The sequence below is a fragment of the Triturus cristatus genome, chromosome 3_1 (assembly GCF_964204655.1).
Source record: "Triturus cristatus chromosome 3_1, aTriCri1.1, whole genome shotgun sequence".
In the NCBI taxonomy this organism is placed as follows: domain Eukaryota; kingdom Metazoa; phylum Chordata; class Amphibia; order Caudata; family Salamandridae; genus Triturus; species Triturus cristatus.
The window spans coordinates 211,231,160-211,244,888 of NC_140583.1; the positions used below are offsets into that span (position 1 = coordinate 211,231,160).

General features: G+C 47.3%; 1 protein-coding gene across 2 annotated transcripts in view; it reads left to right on the forward strand.

Moving 5' to 3' along the window:
- Positions 1-13,729, forward strand: part of ALPK3 (alpha kinase 3) — a 1,254,386-nt gene that overhangs the window by 244,809 nt on the left and 995,848 nt on the right. The gene's annotated exons all lie outside the window — the stretch shown is intronic.

A 13,729-nucleotide genomic window follows, 5' to 3' on the forward strand; every position in this document is an offset into this window, starting at 1 on the left:
GAGCAGTAGGCTGCGATTTAGAGACAAAGCTAGTGTTGCTCCAGCCTTGCCCATCTGCACTCTCCAGGCACTCACTCCTGCTCATAGTCCGCCTCCATGGCGTCAGTAGTCCTGCACCATGGAAGAAAGATTCAAAGCTACGTTTATATATTTTCTCCAAAGCAGACCCCCCTCCGAGCCTTCCATGGTACTCCGGAAAGGGTCCCCATTCCAAAATCTCTCCCAACCCCTGACATACCAGTGTATTGGCGTGTATCAACTCAGATCGACTGCTGATCAAGAAGTCGCCACGGACAGGTCAGTATTATCTACCTGGGATGACTCCGACCCTGACAATATGGATTTGCTTTCGGATGGGGTACCAGTCTCCGAGTCCAACTTTTGTGTCCTCTCGATCTCTGCCACTGACTGTAGGGCACGGTCCAATCCCGCTCATGCTATGAGGGGGATGGTCTCTTCAGTGACCTGCCATTCGAGGCTCCACAGGAGTGACAATTCAGTTTTTTAGGCATCTAGCCATTCCCAGGCGATGTGAAGTCCAGGAACAATGACACTTTGTTATAGGCTACCATGAAGGGGCCCTCCATCGATGCCCTCTGCAGGATCAGGTCCCGGTCTCTATGGTGGAGTAACCTAGGCATCAAGGGGCGAGGATGGAGGCCCAGGTACATTGAATACGCTCTCAAAAGCAAAAAAAGTAGACAAGTTATTCAGTGCGCCCTTCATGCGGAGCCAGTGTTAGAGATATGTTGCCATGTCGCCCTCCGGGCCTTCAGGGAGTACCACCACCCGAATATTGTTTTGTCTGTTCCTACCCTCCACATATTCAGCTCTGTTCTGAAGGACCTGCACTCTATCTGTCAGTTCTGCCATCTGGCGTGTCCACTCTATCTGTCACTTCTGCCATCTGGCGTGTCAGTTTTTGGTTTTCTGGTGTCAGTTCCTCACCGAGGTTTCAACCTCCTTCACTCTGTCTGCTAATTTGTGGGGCCAACCTGAGTAGGCCCAGGCTCATGGACACTGTGCCATTATCTTGTTGAAGAATTGCTTTGGTGTCTGCAATGACAACAAGTATTCGTTCTAGTTGGGTATGAATAGGGTTTGGTAGGGCCCTGGTTCCTCGGAGTCCACAAGCATGGGTTGGTATTGTTCCCCTGGATCAGGCGGTACCCTAGTCTGTTTGGCCCTTAGTTTCCCCATCAGGATGTCTCTAGTGGACCCAGTCAGGAAGAGCAGGGCAGTCAGTCCTAAAGTTGTCCGTGGTGTATCCCTGTGTGGAGACAAGTGCAGTGTGAGTTAGCGCTGAGGAAATGGGATCGAGTGTGTGCTTTCCTTATTGCCATCAACTGGTAATGGCGTGAGGTTTTCAGGAGTTTTACCCCTTAGAGGAGTGAGGAGCTTATGTAGTCTCCCACTTCAGGTGTGTCTAGGCTCACAGCTCGATGGTCAGTGGGTCATTTAATGGCACAAGATGTCCGAGCCAGTTATCGCTGATCTAGTTTTTCTCCATAGGACATGGGGAGTGAGTAAGTGCTCGGTATTCCTTCAGTAACTTGCAGAAAGTATATGGATATTTAGGGACTTGGGGTGGGGGGGCAACCCCTGAGTCTTGTGTGCTTTTCAGGGCAGGATGCAGGAGCAATGGCCTCATCCAGGGCACGAATTCATGTCCTAGTGTAATGTGATCTGTACCAATTTTAATTCCGAAGAGGGCCCCCTCAGCCCCGTTGGTAGGTGTCATTTCCAGCTGTCACAGAGCATGTGGTCTCCTGTGTGAGAGATCCGACAAAGGGACAGCCACCTAACCAGTTTGGCCCGAGCGCCAACGGCACAGGCGCAGTCTATCCCTGCCTTCTCACCTCTAGCAAACATCCGGTGGGCACTGCTTTTGATGCCACTTGTCAGGTGCAGTCTTCACGGCCTCTGGAATATTTATCAACCACGTTGCTTCTAAATCTTTCCCGCCTAGAATGTGAAGCCCTTTTTTGGCTATTTGGGGTAAGTCGTGCTTAGGTCTAAAAAAAAGTTCCACCTAATGTATACACACTAAATTTGCATCCTTTTTATCCCCAACCTCCGGGGAATTCCAAAGGTACCCAGTGTTTAATGTAACCCCTGGAGAGGACTGAGAAAATAGCTGAAATATAGCTAAAATGTTTTTTTTTTTTTGGGTGGGGTGTGTGGGGGGGAATAGAAACAATGTACTCTAAAAAAAAGTGTTTTTCCCCCAAAAAATGGCATCAAAAGGTCTGCTGTTCTAAAGTCACCATTAATCTCGCTTTCAGGAACATACAGTGCTGAATCAAAAAACCTATTTTGTTTTGGCATTTTTCAAAGAGATAGCCCATTTTTCCTAATGTTTGTGCTTTTAGCCTACTTTCAGATGGTGGTGGAAATTAATGTGAAACTCATGAGTGATCCCAGAAAGCTATTGATACCTAAAAAAATAGACAGAATTCTAACTTCAGCAAAGGGTCATTTGTGTAGATCCCTCCAGGTTTTCCCAAAGAAACTGACTGTTGAAATAAAAAAAATAATACAAAAAAATAAAAATGTTTTCATATGAAACGTCTTGTCACAATGGCCGATTTCCAAAATCAATCTACCATTCTGTCTGCAAGACCCTTCTTGTTGCAGAGATATATAGGTTTTAGTATGTTTCTCAAGAACCAGAAGTACTCAAAGTCAACAACTGAACTGCAAATTACAATGATTTTTCATTGTGTGCCAGGTATAGAGAAATTCATATAGTAAAATATTAAAATTGAGAAATGGGTATCAATGAAACCTATGTATTTATGAAATAGACATGAGATACGGAGTTTAAGAGTAGTGGTTATTTGTCCATCTCCAAATTTGTGGGTACCCATTATGGCATTTGATCCAAAGGGCATTTTCCTAAATATCTTCATTCTTACACACTGGCTTACATTTGGGCTGCACAAATGCAGAGAAATACAATTGGTAATAACAAATGTTCTACTATTCTGTATTCCCACACGTCCCCGATAAAAATGGTAGGTAGGCCTAGTGTCTGGGACAGGAAAGGGCCCAAAACACAATATGAACACATCAAATTTTTTAACAGAAAACTGACTTTTTTGTGGTATGGCTAGCTGTGGATTTTGAGCCCTAGCGCAGATGATACCTAGGGAAACCTAGTAAACCTGTACATTTTTTAAACTAGACACCTGGGGACATCCAGGGTGGAGTGACTTTTGTGACTCTCACCAGATTTTCGTACCCAGAAGCCCTTGCAAATTTCAAACTTCGACTAAAAAAACACGTTTTCCTCACATTCCTGTGATGGAAAGGTCTGGAATATGCATGGAGCAACAAATTTCCTACCACCCACCATTCCTCCAATTCTTCCGATAATAATGTGTAGGTAGGCCTATTGGCCGTAGCAGGAAAGGGCTCAAAATACAATGTGGAGACATAAATATTTTTTGTCACAAACAGGATTTGATTTGGCAGTGGATATAGTACCTTATTTTGGCTGAGGATCAACAGCCATCCATGGAAATCTACCAAACTCAAACATTTCTGAAACTTAGACGCCCACTGGAGTCCAAGGTGGTATGTCAACTGTTTTTACCCACAATGACCTGCAAACCTCAAACTTTGCCTACCATTGAGCATTTGTCTTGCATTTCTGTGACTTAAGCTTCCAGATTCAGCAGGAATCCACAAGATTCTTACCATCCAGCAGTCCCCCTCTTATCCCAATTGAAAACCCTGTCCCACTTGTGTACTTGGGCCTACTGCCCGCGACAGGAACAGATCAAACCAAGGTCAATGTGTGTCCCTTTGTGAGAACCCCATTGACCTTATTACACACATATGTTAAAAGGAAAATGATGTAAAGCTGAATCCTGAGACACCCACAGATCATTGTAATTTCTAGTAAGCAAAATGTTAACGTTGCCATTGACTGGGAGCTGGTTTTCAAAAAATAGCAATCGGGTATAGCGCATGCTCTTTATATCTCTGTGCTTTAAGTCAACAAGTTAGTGAGAGATATCTGAAAGTAGAATCACTCAACAATGCCCTTTGTCTTGCTAGGTCCTTGATTAATCAAGAACTGATACCCACAGCCCCTACATACCATGTATAGGCCACAATCCTGCTTGATGCATGTGAGGATCAAGTACATGAAAAAAAGCTGGAAAACACATGCACTTTCATTGATTGATAAAACAAAAAGAAAAACTTAGCACTGGAAGAAGAAGTGGAAGGACATAAGTAATGCAGCCATGCTCCAGGGGAGGAATAAGCACAAGGAAAGAAAGGAAAGCCCACACACGTTAACCAGTAAGAAGCAAAAACAATTAGGGTGGCAATAAGGCCAATCAATGGTTAGGAATGTGAGGGCTCTAAGCTGGTAACCATAGGACTCAAATAATACAGCCATGCTCCAGGGAACGGACAAACACAGGAAGAGGAAGAAAAGCCCACAGACGCTAAAGAATAAGAAGCAAGTAAATAAGAGTGACAATAACGCCAGCCAATAGGACGGCTCTAAACCCTCTGTAAGCTAACAATATGCCTTGAAACAGACAGTGTATATGCTGTCTAACAGGTGAGACCTAAAAAAGGAACATTTACTATTTACCAGTTGGCCATGGGCCCTATTCACAGAAATAACTTAAGACAAAATCTTAAATTTACTACTTTTGGTATTCACAGAAGGCATTTAGTAGTAGTAAAGTTAGGATTTTGTCTTAAGTCTGTCTTAAGTCTGTCTTAAGTCTGTCTTAAGTCTGTCTTAAGTCTGTCCTAAGTCTGTCCTAAGTTTGTCTTAAGTCTGTCTTAAGTCTGTCTTAAGTCTGTCTTAAGTTTGTCTTAAGTCTATCTTAAGTCTGTCTTAAGTCTGTCTTAAGTCTGTCTTAAGTCTGTCTTAAGTCTGTCTTAAGTCTATCCTAAGTTTGTCTTAAGTTTGTCTTAAGACTGTCTTAAGTCTGTGTTAAGTCAAACTTAAGACAAAATCCTAACTTTACTACTACTAAATGCCTTCTGTGAATACCAGAAGTAGTAGGACAGACTTAAGACAGACTTAAGACAGACTTAAGACAGACTTAAGACAGACTTAAGACAGACTTAAGACAGACGTAAGACAGACGTAAGACAGACGTAAGACAGACGTAAGACAAACTTAAGACAAACTTAAGACAGACTTAAGACAGACTTAAGACAAACTTAGGACAAACTTAGGACAGACTTAAGACAAACTTAGGTCAGACTTAAGACAAAATCCTAACTTTACTACTACTAAATGCCTTCTGTGAATACCAAAAGTAGTAAGTTTAGGATTTTGTTTTAAGTTAGTTCTGTGAATCGGGCCTCAAGTGTTAGTAACTGGCCCTGGGGGATGTTGTAGTCCTGATGGATTTGCTCAAATCTAAGGCTATGGGCATCTTGGAAGAGTCCTCCCAACCTGTCATAGGAGTGTGTGTGCCACTCCGACAGCTGGATCCTGGTAGACCCTAGAGGAGAATATTAGGGGAGTATGGAGTAATCTTTCTCGTCAGCTGCAAAACCCTAGTTAGGCATTTTCAGACGATCCAACCATGTAGTGAGAAAGAGTGATGTATCAGGATAGTGGGGTACCGCAGCTGGCGTATCTTGTCTCATAGTGGTTTGTGCTCTCAAGCCCTCCCTTGCCCACCTGCAGTTTGAGTTTTTGAAGGGCCACACATCGCCTCCTGTCATTCCACAGCAGGTCCCCTAACAATTGGTCTAAATTGGTAAAGAAGTGATGGTGGGGAAACACCGGCACGTTTACAAAGAATATAGGAGGCAGGAGAGGACGATCATTTTCAAAAGTGCTATCCTGCCTGTGAGGGTGAGAGGGTGCAGCTGCCAGAAGCAAGTTTGGAATCTTAGACTGTGTAAGCACGATTTAGGTTGCTTTTGAACAGGTCTTTTTGGGAATGATATAGTCAAACCCCTAGATATTGGACCACAGCTGTCCTTCAGGTTAGCGAAGCATCACCCATTCGGATTGCCTGGGGAGAGAGGCCTCGTTGCGGAATGGTAAGGCATATGATTTCTCCCAATTCACACAGAGGCTATCTACTTTCTCAAAGACCCGTAAGGTAGTCTATATCGAAGTCGTCTCGAATGATAGCTAGGTAATATTTTATTCTTTTTCCAGTTGTCTGGTTATCTTCATGTTGAGTCGTGCTTTCTTTCAAAGTCAGCGTTGCATCATAAATCCAACAGGCCCTATTAACAAAGGTAGGTTTGCATGTGTGGATCTTCTTATGTATAGATCTATACCTACACCTTCACCTAGGAGTAAATCTCCTCCTGGATAGAATTCACCATTTCTTTGCTAATATCCACACCTAAATGTCAACTTACAAGTCTCCACCCACTCAAGTGAAGGGGCTGGAGATGCCTATGACTGAATTTATGAGTGTAAAGTTATTATTAGTAACTTTACACCTTGTTGTTGTGAAGGTCTCCCTCACAGCGGCGGAGATATCATTCTAGAAAGTAATGGCCATTGAAGACAAGTAAATATTGGTGTTTTATTTTAATTATAAATAATGATTACTCATGTCTCTAGCTCCAATTTACCTAGGGCTTAACACAGTATTTTGTATTGAATGCGTCACAATCTTGGATGCACTTCATGTATCATTCTTTCGCTGACTATTTGTTTCTAGTAAACTATATTTTACAATATAATATGTTATAATTTTTTAGGGTACATTAAACATTTTACATTCAGACATTTTTAATTCTAAAACGTATTTAATAATAACAATACAATTAATTTAATTTATCAGTTTCTATATGTGTTAATGTTCTTACCTGTCTCCATTAACTTCTTACCTTACTACAGGCTGTGCAGGAGTAATTTCTAGCCTGCTTTGTCAGTAGTACTTCAGCAGTAGATTTAAATGTGTTTTTTCTGAACTGCAATTGTCTTACTCTTTTCTAGGTATGGGTTTTGTATTAGCATGCCCTGCCCTAAGCCCCTCCTTCAAATTCCCTTACCCCACCCATTTTAAGGTAACTGTTCCCCATCTTCCAATGACTGCCCCCGTCCATCCCAAATTTACTAATAAGTCCTATTCCTGCATGTGCAGAGATCCGCACCATCGCAGCCGATATACCTGTACAGAAAAGATAAGAGGGATGAAAATATTGGTCCAGAGATTTATGAATTGCATTTTGGAGTATGTAAAGGTGTATCTTTCGCTTACGCTCTCCGCATTCCTAGATTCCAATGATTTGCTCCATCCCTCCCAAACAGGCTTTCGCCCTCGTCAAGGCACTGAAACTGCCTTACTTGCAGTAGTGGAAGAATCTAGAAAGATTCTGGACTTAGGTCATGAGCTATAATCCTCCTCGACTTAAGCGTGGCCTTCGATACGGTGAACCACTGGATTTTGGTTCACCGCTCAAGAGTGCAGGAGTGAAGGGCACAGCCCTACTAAAGCTACAATCTTTCCTCGAAGATAGATTCTTCCAGGTTTTTGAAGGCGACACCATCACAAATCCTATTCCTTTACAGTGCGGAGTTCCTCAGGGTTCATCATTGAGTCTGACTCTTTTTAATGTCTATATGGCTCCGTTGGCGGATATTGTATCCCCCTTCAGAATTCATATAGTAACTTAAGCCGATGACACACAGCTGGTTGTAGCATTGAATCACCCCGACCAGCCTTGCAACAATCTCCACGCCTGCCTCGAGGAAGTTGCTCAGTGGATGAGTTTGTCTCACCTAAAACTCAATGGTGAAAAAACCGAGCTTATGGTTCTCGGGAACCCTCTAAGCTTTAAAGCAACTACTATGTGGCCGGTTAGTATGGGCCCGGTGCCAGTCTCAAAAACAGAGATAAAAAGCTTTGGAATCTGGCTAGACCAAGACCTTACTTTTAAAGTACAGGCAAGGAAGACGGCTGCTCCATGTTATGGCCTGCTTAGAATGATTCGTAAAGTCCTTCCCCTCTCACCATTTCCAGCAAAAAAACTGTTGATCCAGTCATTAATCCTCTCAAGTATAGACTATGGCAATGCCCTCTTCCTAGGGGCACCGAAATCAGTGGTCGCTAAACTGCTGGTCATACTAAATTGTGCATCAAGATTGCTGACAGGGATCCCCAACCACAGCTCAGCAAGGCCCGCGTTATGCTCCCTCCACTGGCTCCCGGTGCATGAGAGAATAAACTTTAAGGCCCTCTGCGTTGCCCATAAGTCCTTGAAAGGGAGTGGTCCTCCCATCAATAAAGCCATGATCCTCTCCTACAGGGTGAATAGAAAACTTCACTCTGATGATCTCCATCTTGCAATTGTCCCCAGGATTAAGAAGGCCAGAAGTGGCGGTCGGCTTTTTTCATACAACGCCGCCAGACTCTGGAACACTCTTCCGCTTGACCGTCGTAGGGAGCCCAACCATCTCACCTTCCGAAAACAGCTAAAAACCTGGCTTTTCCCCTAAGGTGTCTGTGCTTCTAGTTACGGTATCAGCGCTGGGATGCTTCCGGGTTGCCATGCGCTATATAAAAGCCATTCATTTCATTCAAATGGACAGCTATAGATTCCTTACCTTAGAAGTACCCTCAGGTGTCAGACTGGATCTGGAGAATTTTTTCTTAGCAGTACCCCTGCGCTTCAGTAGGTGGCGTCGGTTGACTCTGTGTCTGTCGTCGGCATCGTGGTCTCCGTTGCGGTGCCTACTTAGACACCACCCCTGCACGCTGATGTCAGTTCTTTCTTTTTCTGCACCAGCCTAGCACAGATCCGGAGAGAGCTAGCCCTTTAGTCATTTTTGGAATAAGCTTTTTTCGACTTCTGTCAACTTCTTGTTTGAGTTTTCGACTCCTGGTGCGTGAGGGATGTCCCATCATCAGAACGGCTTTAAGCCCTGCATGGCCTGTCACAAACTGATGTCTGTGACGGACCTTCACCTCGTTTGCCTCTGGTGCCTGGAATGCGACCACGACCCGAAGTTGTGCTCCGACTGCTGGGCCATGAATCCTAAATCTTTGCGGGAGCAGTCCCGAAAGCGCTTGGAGGCTCGGCAGTTGGCCTCATGTCATTCCTGGTCTCGCTCGAGAGGAAGGTCTCAAGACCGGTTGCAGAGTCCCCTCACCTCGTCGCACTCAAAGTGCTCCAAGTCTCGGATAAGTCGAGGCACAAGAAGAAGGCGTAGGAGCACCGGCGCTCTTCACCTTCTCCCCGTTGGTCGGCTGTTGCAACGCGGGACCCGGAGCGTCATCACTCAAAGGCTCGGTCTACAGTGCCTCCTTCTGGGATGACCGTCACCTCCCTCCATTTCCGGGAGCCAGAGCGCCCCCTGCCCAGCTTTGTGCATTTTACGAAGCCCTCCTTTCCATCTTTAGGCAGCCCGACTCCACTGGCGCGCCTTCGTGCCCCGCAGAGCCAGCTGGGGGTCCTGGGCCTTCGATGCGGGCGACTCTGGCCCCGGTGCCAGATAACCCATGCAGATCCAGGCCTGGGTCCGTATCGACGCCGGTCGACCTTACTTGACCTTGCCCAGCTCCGATCCTGGAGACGACGCCCCTGATGCCGGTCGTGCTCCCTACCAACACCGCCCCCAACCTACACCGCCCCCAACCTCATCCCAGTGATGGACCCTAAACCGGATCAACGTCAGCCGACGTCAAATCCGACGTCGGAGGGTACTTTAGTTCCCCTGTTCATCCCTGGTGTTCCCTATCGCCTAGAAGGTGGTGATGAGGATTGGGAGGGGTCACTGGACCTTTTAGCAGACCAGCTTGAAGAACCGGACAGGAGAGAGGACATGGGTGACCCCAGTGGTCAGGACACTTCCCCAGACCTGGCGTCTTACGCTGTGGTGGTACGAAGGGCAGCTGAGGCCTTGAGCCTGGAGCTCCCTTCAGTGGCAGTCAAGACTAACCTCCTGACAGAGGTGTTTCAACCGACGGAAACCTCCTCTGAACCTCTGTTGTCGTTCAACTAAGCTCTCACTAATGTCCTTCTGGGCACCTGGTCCAAGCCCAGCACAGGAGCTCCTGTGGAACGGACGATTGCCCCCCACCGCCCGGCTCCGGGGCGACCCAGTTTTCCTCACCCAACAGCCTTCTCTTAATAGCTTGGTGGTCTAAGCCTCGTCTTCCAAGGGCGCATTCCCTTCTGCTTCCTCAGACAGGTAATCCAAGAACCTGGATCATCTTGGGAAGAGCATGTTCTCTTCCGCCAGCTTGGCACTGCAGTCCATGAATACCGCGTGCCTCTTGGGACGTTACTCCCATACCATCTGGGATACAGTTCTGCAGGTGCTGCCTCAGTGCCCTGAGGAGGCCTGGGCCGTTCTCTCCCAAGCCGTGGCAGACAGGAGAGACGCAGCAAAATTCATGATTTGCTGTGGACTAGATACCACCGACTCACTGGGCAGAATGATTGCCACGTCGGTAGCCCTCTGGCGCTACGCCTGGTGGAGGACATCTGGCTTTTCGAGGGATGTCCAGTCAACTTTGCTGAACATGCACTTTGATGGCCATCGCCTTTTCGGAGACAAGGCAGACTCGGCGCTGGAGCGCTTTAAGGATTCTTGAGCTATGTCCAGATCGTTTGGCCTCGCTGCATTGTCCCATCCTCCTCAGTCTGCTTTTTGCCCCTTTTTTGGCTACGAAAGGGGTACCCTCACCACGTCCAACCCAGTCTAGCCACAGGTTCACACAAGCTGCCCAGCATCTGCAAGGCCGAGGACGTGGGATCAAGCGACGCTGGTCTAGGAGCCAGCTGGCAGGCCAGTCCATCCCACCCCGTAGCAGCCTCCAAACCCTCCTAGTCCTACATTCCAGGGCCACCAACGGCCAGTGGGCAGCAGGATTCTCATCACCTCCCCCACTGGCAAACCATCACGTCGGACAGGTGGTTTTTGCAAATAGTCTGAAGGGGCTACTCCCTCCTCTACAAGATTACCTGTCTCTCCATGCCACAGTCTTTCGATTGCATGTCAAAGGATCATTTGGAGCTTCTCTGCCAGAAAGTTTCAGCTCTCTTGGCCAAGGGTGCTATCGAAAGGGTTCCTATGCCAGAAGTAGGTCGTGGTTGGTATTCCCGCTACTTTCTCGTACCCAAGAAGGACAAAGGCCTACGTCCTATTCTAGACCTCAGGACCCTTAACCGCTTCCTCCAGAAGGAGAATTTCAAAATGCTTACATTGCCTCAGTTCCTGTCTGCCCTTGACCCTGGAGACTGGATGGTGGTGTTCGACTTGCAGGACTCCTATTTTCACATCCCTGTCCTGCCAGCCCACAGACGTTACCTACGGTTCACGGTAGGCCATGAGCATTTTCATTTCACCGTGCTCCCCTTTGGCCTTACAAGTGCCCCTTGGAAGTTCACGAAAGTGATGGCAGTGGTCGCAGCTCATCTGCACAGATCATGGGTTCCAGTCTTCCCTTATCTTGATAACTGGCTGTTGAAGGTGGGCTTGCCTAAGGCTGTCGTCTCCCACCTCCAGACTATGGCGGACCTCCTGCGTTCACTGGGGTTCACTATCAACGTGCCAAAGTCACACCTGACTCCCTCTGATATGCTCCCTTTCATCGGAGCTGTTGAGGACACAGTGTAAGTTCGGGACTATCCTCCTGAGCAGCGAGTCCGCGATATTCGGACTATGATACCGATGTTTCAGCGTCTATGCCGGATTTCGGTGAGACTGACCCTGAGGCTGCTGGGCCTCATGGTCTCCTGCATTCTGCTGGTGGATAATGCCAGATGGCATATGCGGGCTCTGCAGTGGGACCTGAAGTTCCAGTGGGCGCAGCATCAGGGGAATCTTTCCGACTACTTCCAGATCTCAGAGACAACTGTGCAACAACTGCAGTGGTGGTTAACAAACCAAGCTTGGGTTAGAGGCAGATCCCTCTCCCTTCCCCAACTAGACCTCACAGTGGTGACAGATGTGTCACTCCTGGGATGGGGGGGGCCATCAAGGAGAGGCGGAGATCAGAGGCGTCCGGTCTCCGACCGAGTCCGGGCTCCATATCAACCTTTTGAATCTCCGGGCGATTTGCCTGGCACTGAAGGTATTCCTTCCCTCTCTGAAGGGGAAGGTGGTGCAGGTGTTCACGGACAACACGACAGCCATGTGGTACTGCAACAAAAAGGGCGGGATGGGGTTGTGGACCCTATGTCAAGAGACTCTTCATCTCTAGACATGGCTGGAACATCAGGGCATGACCCTAGTGGTTCAACATCTGGCAGGTTCTATGATTGCCAGGGCGGACAAACTCAGCTGCCGGTGCCTAGCAGATCATGAATGGTGTCTTCACTCGGAGGTGGTGCAAGTTCTCTTTCAGCGGTGGGGAGAACCTTGGTTAGATCTGTTCGCCATTGATGAGAACATGCAATGTTAGCAATTCTACACTTTGGAGTGTCCAAGATGTCACTTGCTCTGCGAAGCTTTCGACTCGAGTGGAGTTGTGGCTTCCTGTACACCTTTCCGCCTTTACCACTTCTGCCCAGACTGCTGAAGAAGATCAAGCGCGACCGGGCCCAAGTTATTCTTGTGACCCCGGACTGGGCACGATGAGTCTGGTACCCAGAGCTCCTGAGCATGGCCATCGATCCTCCACTCAGACTGCCTGTTTGGGAGGATCTTCTGTCGTAGCAGCATGGGGCGGTTCTTCAGCCGAGCCTGTCCAGCCTCCACCTCCTTGCGTGGAGATGGAGTTGCATCAGTTGACAGATTTTGACCTTCCGCCCAAGTCTGTAATGTCATCTTGGCAGCCAGGTATCCCTCCACTAAGATGGTAAATGCCTGTCGATGGAGTAAGTTTGTGGCATTGTACACAGCAAAGGCGATGGATCCCCTTTTTGTCTCTCTTTCAGAGGTCCTTTTGTAAATACCTTCTTTGGCCCAGCAGGGCTCTGCACTGGGCACTCTTAAAGGTTATCTTGCGGCCATCTCTGCTTTTCTTCGGCTACCAGATCAGCCATCCTTGTTCAAGTACCTATTGTAAATAGATTCTTTAAAGGCATTTCTTATCTCTTTCCTCTACCTCCTTTCATAATGCCCCAATGGCACTTGAACCTTGTCTTAACTTATCTCATGTGCGCTCCCTTCGAGCCTCTTCACAACTGCTCTCTCAGGCTCCTCACTTTGAAAACTGCCTTCCTTGTCGCCATCACCTCTGCTTGCAGAGTGAGTAAGCTTCAAGCTCTTTCTTCTAAGCCCCCTTTCTTCTCTGTGCATCCGTACAAATTGGTGCTTCGACGAGGCCCTTGTTCCTTCCAAAAGTGGTTACACCTTTTCACATTGGACAAACCATTACTTTGCCCACCTTTTTCCCACCTCTGCACCCTTCCAAGGAGGAGGAGAGACTCCACCGTTTGGAACTTAAATGTGTGCTGTCCTTCTACCTTGACTGCACAAAATATTTCCGAGTGGATGATCAACACTTCATTGGCTATGTGGGTGCCAAGAAAGGTCCGGCTGTTCAAAAGCGTAACATCTCTAGATGGGTTGTCCTTTTTATCAAAGTCTGTTACGCTTTGGCGTAGAAGGAACCTTCAGTGGGGCTGAGAGCTCATTCCACTAGAGCTGCGGCGGCCACCACTGCTCTTGTACGTGGAGTTCCACTTTTTGACATCTGTCAGGCTGCCACGTGGGCTTGCTTACACATGTTCATCAGACACTACTGCCTGATCAGCCAAGTCTAGAGGGACAGCTCTTTTGCCTGTTCAGTCCTCCAGGAAGTTCTGCGTGAACTTGGTT